Source organism: Cebidichthys violaceus, unplaced genomic scaffold (genome assembly GCF_023349555.1).
Source record: "Cebidichthys violaceus isolate CVI_PGR_0920_01 unplaced genomic scaffold, fCebVio1.0.p SCAF_21, whole genome shotgun sequence".
NCBI classification, from domain to species: Eukaryota; Metazoa; Chordata; class Actinopteri; order Perciformes; family Stichaeidae; genus Cebidichthys; species Cebidichthys violaceus.
The window spans coordinates 12,139,747-12,146,286 of NW_027176384.1; the positions used below are offsets into that span (position 1 = coordinate 12,139,747).

At 40.3% G+C, this 6,540-nt stretch overlaps 1 long non-coding RNA gene across 1 annotated transcript; it reads right to left on the reverse strand.

Annotated features, from left to right (window-relative positions):
* Nucleotides 1–611: 611 nt before the first annotated feature.
* Nucleotides 612–5,505, reverse strand: LOC137877034 (uncharacterized). Its single transcript, XR_011103497.1, has 3 exons — nt 5,337–5,505; nt 1,523–1,656; nt 612–864 (listed from the first exon to the last, which is right to left on the reverse strand). It is a non-coding gene; the product is annotated as an uncharacterized lncRNA (long non-coding RNA).
* Nucleotides 5,506–6,540: the final 1,035 nt, after the last annotated feature.

The window sequence follows — 6,540 nt, forward strand, 5'->3', positions numbered from 1 at the left end:
CCAGTAATATTTGATCTACTGATGTACTAGAGATAGTATTTAGTACTTACAAAGGCACTTACCTTTTTGTGTTTTGTGCTCTTTTTTCAGTTTTACAAAAAATGACACATTTTCCCTCATTAAATCCTGCCGAACACAACAACCTGTCTGTTCCTTGGAGAATGCGGTGCTGGGAAATATACTGCCAAGCTGGCTGTAGAGCTGAAAAATAAGTTTGCTGAAACAACTTTTAGTGAGGACAGTAACCACTTCCTCTGGAGCCACCCTCAGGACAAACTCAACTTTCTTTTAATGAAAAGACACATTTTTTTGGTCAATGAGTCATCCACCCAACATTTCTTTCTCGCGTCATTGTATGTGTGTGAGTTGGGAGGAGGAATTGCATTTATATAGTTAAAATACTTGTATAAACATGCTGGTTGAAACACGCTCATGGTGACAAAGTTGTTTTAGAAGCAGGTACAGCTGCTAATGTCACCTCAAACATATGAACTACTTAAGAAGATTCACCATCGTCACTGAGGGTAAAGTATGTGACACATGTCTGATCTTTTTTATTATTATTTAACTGAACTCAACATCAAAGCAGTCAAGTGTAGAAAGTGTGGAGCTGAAGGTGGTTCAGTGTGTTGAGTGGACTGCTGTGGCGCTGGAGCCTCCTCACACCTCATTGGTTGTGTGATGCTGGAGCCTCCTCACACCTCATTGGTTGTGTGATGCTGGAGCTTCCTCACACCTCATTGGTTGTGTGGCGCTGGAGCCTCCTCTCACCTCATTGGTTGTGTGATGCTGGCTTTGTGTGCTTTGGTTGGCGTCCACCCTCAGTGGCTCCAGGAAGGCCAAAGACCCAGGAAGAGTCCTGCCCTGTGATACCAAAAACAAGTCAGGAATGTGGATCCATCTCTTGGTCTGCTGTTAGTGTCATTGTCTCCAAGACTTCAGTTGAAGTGTTGGCCTGCAGACTAATTCATGTCTGAATAAATCTGCATTAATCAGCAGCATCACAAGTTATTTGAGTCTAGAAAACATTTATCGGCTTCACCTTTGACATTGAAGCAGTGGAACCTTGTTAAAGAAGGCTAACTTTAGCTCGTCACCACTTTATGATGATATTTATATTATATATATTATTATATTTATAACGCTACTTTTGTAATCTTAAAGGAGCAGTTCAACAATTTGGAAATATGCTAATTAGATGTGAAGATAACACTTTCATGTCTGTAGGGAAGCAGCCAGTTAGCTTAGCATATCTTAGCTTAATTATGTCAAATTACAATTTTAACAGTTAAGAGTTTTTGTGCAGATTCTTCAGATCTGCTGGATTCTGTTTCCTTTGTTCAGAGCCAGCCGGTTTTCACGTCTCCGATCTTCATGCTAAGCTAAGCTAACCGACTGTTGGCTCCAGCGATTTATTTACAGACAGAGTGGTATCCATCTTCTCATTTAACTGTCAGCCAGAAAGTGAATAAGCGTATTTCTCAAAATGAAAAACTATTCCTTTAATGTGCAGCTTACTGACTCAAAACACAGGCGTCCACTTCTGTCCGTCTTGTGGGCCGTCATCCATCTGACTTGGTCAGGAAGAAACATTTCTTCTTTGCCGTAAAGGAAGCTCTGGATGTACTGCAGGAACTCTGAGTCTCTGTGAAAAGACTAAATAAATAATTATAAAAATAATTAAGTTAGGAAGACAAAGAAAATCTTAGAATTCTGATGAAGAGTAAGATAAGAATGAAAAGTAATTGTTAATAAGACAGAAAAATAATCTTTGAGTTACAAAATAAATTAGATTCTATAAACGTTCAGAAGCTCATACGCACCGTCTTCGTCTGAAGAAAAACAACAATAGTTAGCAAAACAAGTAATCTTTGAATTATTGAATAAGTAATACTTGACGGACAAACACACAATAACATGTATATGAGAATATACAGTAGAGAATACATCTGTGCAAAATCCAATAGCAACATGTCAAGACTAGCCTATGATTTGAAGGATATGAACATAATTAGCTATTTGTTAAAATGTTATTTGGGGGTGATGTTTGGCAGTAACACAACTGGTGAGTGTATCTTTAAATGTACATAATAGGCGCCTATTGCGCATGTGAATGGAGGCGAAAGAGTTCATTATTTTTTAACCAGGAAGTGTGTAGTTCAAAAGCAGGGGATACATGTACTGTATGCGCTTATGTATCATGTACTATATGTGTGTATATGTATGTGTAGATTACCATATAGAAGTAGGTGTGTGTGTGAATCTGTGTATGGGCGGATCAGTATGTATGTTTGTATGTTTGTATTATTCATAATCAGTAATTCAATCAATTGAAGCAGTGAAAAGAAATTGTGTGCGATTCTCTCTATTCTTATCATGAGTCCACCTTTAATCATGTTCTACAATCATGATATTCTATGGTGTACTAATAACACTGTCATATGATTATGAGTGCTTTCAACCCAGCCATCCAGAGGACATGGGAGCAAGTAAACACTGAGCACAAAAACATGATTCAGAATGGTGAGTCAATACAATATGTGCCACGGTAATGTAACGAACACATCCATAAGTTTCATAAGCGGCAAATAAACTCTACGAACAGCACGGCATGCAGCGGCTTTGTTCTCCGCATGGCCGACGCTGTGCAGAAATGTACCACTCGCAAAAAAAAAGCGGCAGGCTACGCATCCAGTCTGTGAGACGGTCGATGCTCGGCTGTGTGGTGTTCTCAACGTACGGCTCGAGAAGGTCTTGTAAATAAAGAATCGATAGCACTCGTATAGGAAGTCATCATGATGTGATAACGGATCTTGCCGATCTCGAAGAACTCTCTCCCTATAAAACGCTAATCTAACTAATATCGCTCCTTCATCAATGGGATCTCTGAGAAAGGGAGCTGACTTTTTTTTTTTTTTTCAGTGGCAAGCTTATCCAGCTAACTTAAGTTAGCCTGCGCTGGAGCAGGTTCAAGTTTACGGATGTGTTGCTATGGTGATTTTGCCAAACTTCGTGGAACCGAAAAGCCTGACTTATGTAATCTTATCCTGAAAATTAACCGGCTAACTCAGTTAGCCAGGTACGAGGAACGGGGCCCTGGTGAGTGTATCTTTAAATTTACAAAATAAGCCACTATTACTCATATGAATGGAGTCGAAAGAATTAAAAAAAAAATGTTTTAAAGCAGGGGAGGAGCTAATACCGGTGTCACCATGACGAAACAGTGAGGAGTTAACGGACATGTTTTCAAGAGAGATGCAGGCACGACACAGAAGCTTCCCTACAATCCAAAGAGATTTGAAGCGTGTACTGAGGTTTTGGCTACGGAGGGGTTCACAGCAGGGAAGTTCTACTATGAGGTGCAAGTGAAAGGAAACACTGAGTGGCTTGTTGGAGTGGTCCGAGAGTCTGTGAATAGAAAGGTGAACGAAGCTCTGTCAGTGGAAAACGGTGCTTGTCTCATTGGGCTTGATGAAGGAACATATATTGCATGTATATCAGGTTTTGTTGAACTCACACTGAACGAAACGCTTCAGAATGTGGGCGTCTTCGTGGACTACGACGAAGGACGGGTTTCTTTCTTTGATGTGGATTCCAAATCGCATATCTACTCTTTCACTGGCCGCCACAGAGAGAAACTGTTTCCGTACTTCAGTTTTCAGAACAACAAAGATGGAGCCCCTCTCATCATAACCCCCTGTACCTCAAACACACTGAGTTTGTTCCTATCTGAAATGTGTTCTGCCCGTGCACGGATGTATGAAAGAAGTGTGACACTGTCTTTTGTCTCCAGCGCACTTTTCTTGTTTAGATGTAAACTCATGTTTCTAATGTTTCACAGTGATATTGTCAGATCCTGTTGTGTTACACTGGCTGAGGTTATCAGTGTTGCTCTCGCGTATATACTTTCATAGGATTTTCTTTTCCAAAATTTCACATGTCAGGCATTTTTGTTTGTTTGTTTGATGTCATTTGAATCAAGACATTACTAGCCTGTCAATGTTTATCTGGTAAGACTTCTAGAAAGGGACAGCACCGGAGGGGGGGAAAAGCCCAATGTGGAACAACTTCGTCATTTTGCTGGTTTCTTGTAATTTACAGTTGTTGCTTTTTTTTGTGCATTTGAAACATCTGACCAGAATAAACGAGATTTTGTCATTTCTACCTGTAAGAATTATTAGACTCAGAGTTGTAAGGACCTATTTAACTGTAGAACTGTTTGAGCAGTTTGCAGGTTCGGTGTTTTGCACAAAGACGGTTCGACGTAGAGGGGTTTGAACTAAAACCGCATCTCGCCTCAAACTCGCGAGAAACCGGTCTCAGTGAGCCCCGCCTCCTCGCAACTTTTAACATTTTAGGTGGCCGGTGCTACTTGTAGTGACCCTGTTGTTTCCCAAAAAGGTCACCACGGTTGCTGAAATGTTGAAATAACGAAGTCCAGTTTCCAATATAATCATTTTATTTCTACATAAACGGAGGCCATCCACTTTCTCTGTTGCAATCCATTTTCTTTACATAGACCAAATATTCATTACATGTCGCACGGTCAAAAACAGTTTGCTCCCTTCTGTTCAGCAACACCTGTCTCTAATGACCCCACTGTTTATATTACCTGTGCCCTGGTTCACACCGGCACTACGCCCCCAAGTGGTGGGAGGTTGTACAAAAACAAAACAACAAAATGGCTCTTACACTACTCACCGAATAGAATATCTGCTTTGTGAGATTTGTAAGTCAATCAATAGTAGTCTGCCCACAGCTTTCACTCCTGCCCCCACACTGGTGTGTGTGTGTGTGTGTGTGTGTGTGTGTGTGTGTGTGTGTGTGTGTGTGCGTGCGTGCGTGCGTGCGTGCGTGCGTGCGTGCGTGTGTGTGTGTGTGTGTGTGTGTGTGTGCGTGTGTGTGGATGCACACATTATCCTCAAGTGTGACGCGTGGGCCGATGTTCTTAAGCACTACTGATGGAGCTCATCCATAACTGTGACTAAAAGCTGGTGTTTCATTGTATTTCATTAATGGGACACAAGCCCATTTTCCTTAGTGACAAATATCTTGTGATCATTTACACTGAATCTTTCGTCACAGCATGAAATGAGTGAGGGAGTCAGTCGACTACTCAAAGAGATGCAGACAGCAACCGTATGCTATGGAGAATGGAAATCAAACGACCAGAAGTAGATATTTTTTGACATTCTCCAGGCGGAAGGCAGTATTTATTGTGGATAATGTTTTTTATTGTGCGAATTTTAAAACGGTATTAATACAATTGCATATTTTGTCAGAATGTATTCCTTTTACACTCACATTTAAGACAAGGAAATTCCAGCGGGACATACCTTTTCTCTTTTAGTGACGTCTCTTTCTGACAGACAGATGCAGGTCGGCTGAGTCAGCAGGTGGAAAATGGAAGTAGAATGATTTTCGGGTTGGCCCGACGTGAGGTTGACGTCAAATATGTGTGAGAAGCTCTGGTTTTTGGCCTGAATGAACACCAGGAAAGCGCAGTGCGAATATGGATAGACTCACGGGAAAAGACGAAAAAGTCAGCATGTTATACTTATTAAGAGCCTCACCGGAATCAGTGATGACGCGGCAGGTGCTTCGCCTTTAGCAGCCAATAAGAAAACACCTTGTGTGACTTCACTGATTGGGATAAAGTAAGATGGCGAAAATGCTTGAAGGTTTCAAGTTTTATCATAATGCAATTTCAAAAAGGTGCAGGATTTTAAAAAAAAGGAAGAAAAAGAAGCATTTAGCCTGACTATGTTTATCATATGAAGACTTTTATTATAAAGAGTTTATTTCGCCTCGCAGGTGAGCGGAATCTCCACCCACTAGACTCCTGCAGGGGGAGGTTTGCTTGGAGACAGTTGTCATAGTAATTGATCATGATCACAACACTTGGAATTCAACAACATACATGTACATGTTTTTTTTCGCCCCGTCCCTTTGTCCGCAGACTTGAAGAAGACATGAACATGAGCGATAACTCAAGAAATCAAGATGATTGAGAGACCTATGTTGCATTGATTAACGTTTTTATATGAGATGCTATTCATTCTTGATAATAAATGTACATAAATGTATGCTTTTCCATTCAATTATGATGCATGAAATCATAATTCATGTACCCATTTCATAAAATGTCACCAATTGTTTTTTGTTTTTTTTGCCTTATCCTCTTTGTTTTATTCATTTATTTTATAATTGCTAACATATTGTCCTAATGTCTCTCAAGTTGCGTAGCCTGTCAATAGTTTTCTGTAACATGACAATGAAAGACAAACTTGTTGAACTCCTTTTAGGTAACAATGTAACGACATGAATAATACAAAAGAACACGTCTTTGAAGCGTCGATTCTGATTGGCTGAACTGAATTCTGAACTGTCCTTAAAATTGCGCAGCCATGACTGCGTAATTTCAACAATTGCATTCATGTATCACTGGAAATTGCCAGTAATGGGCAACAGAAACCTGCAAATGTCCTAATGTGTACTTCATTAACAGTAGTACCAGAAAGTATACAACCACATAGACAC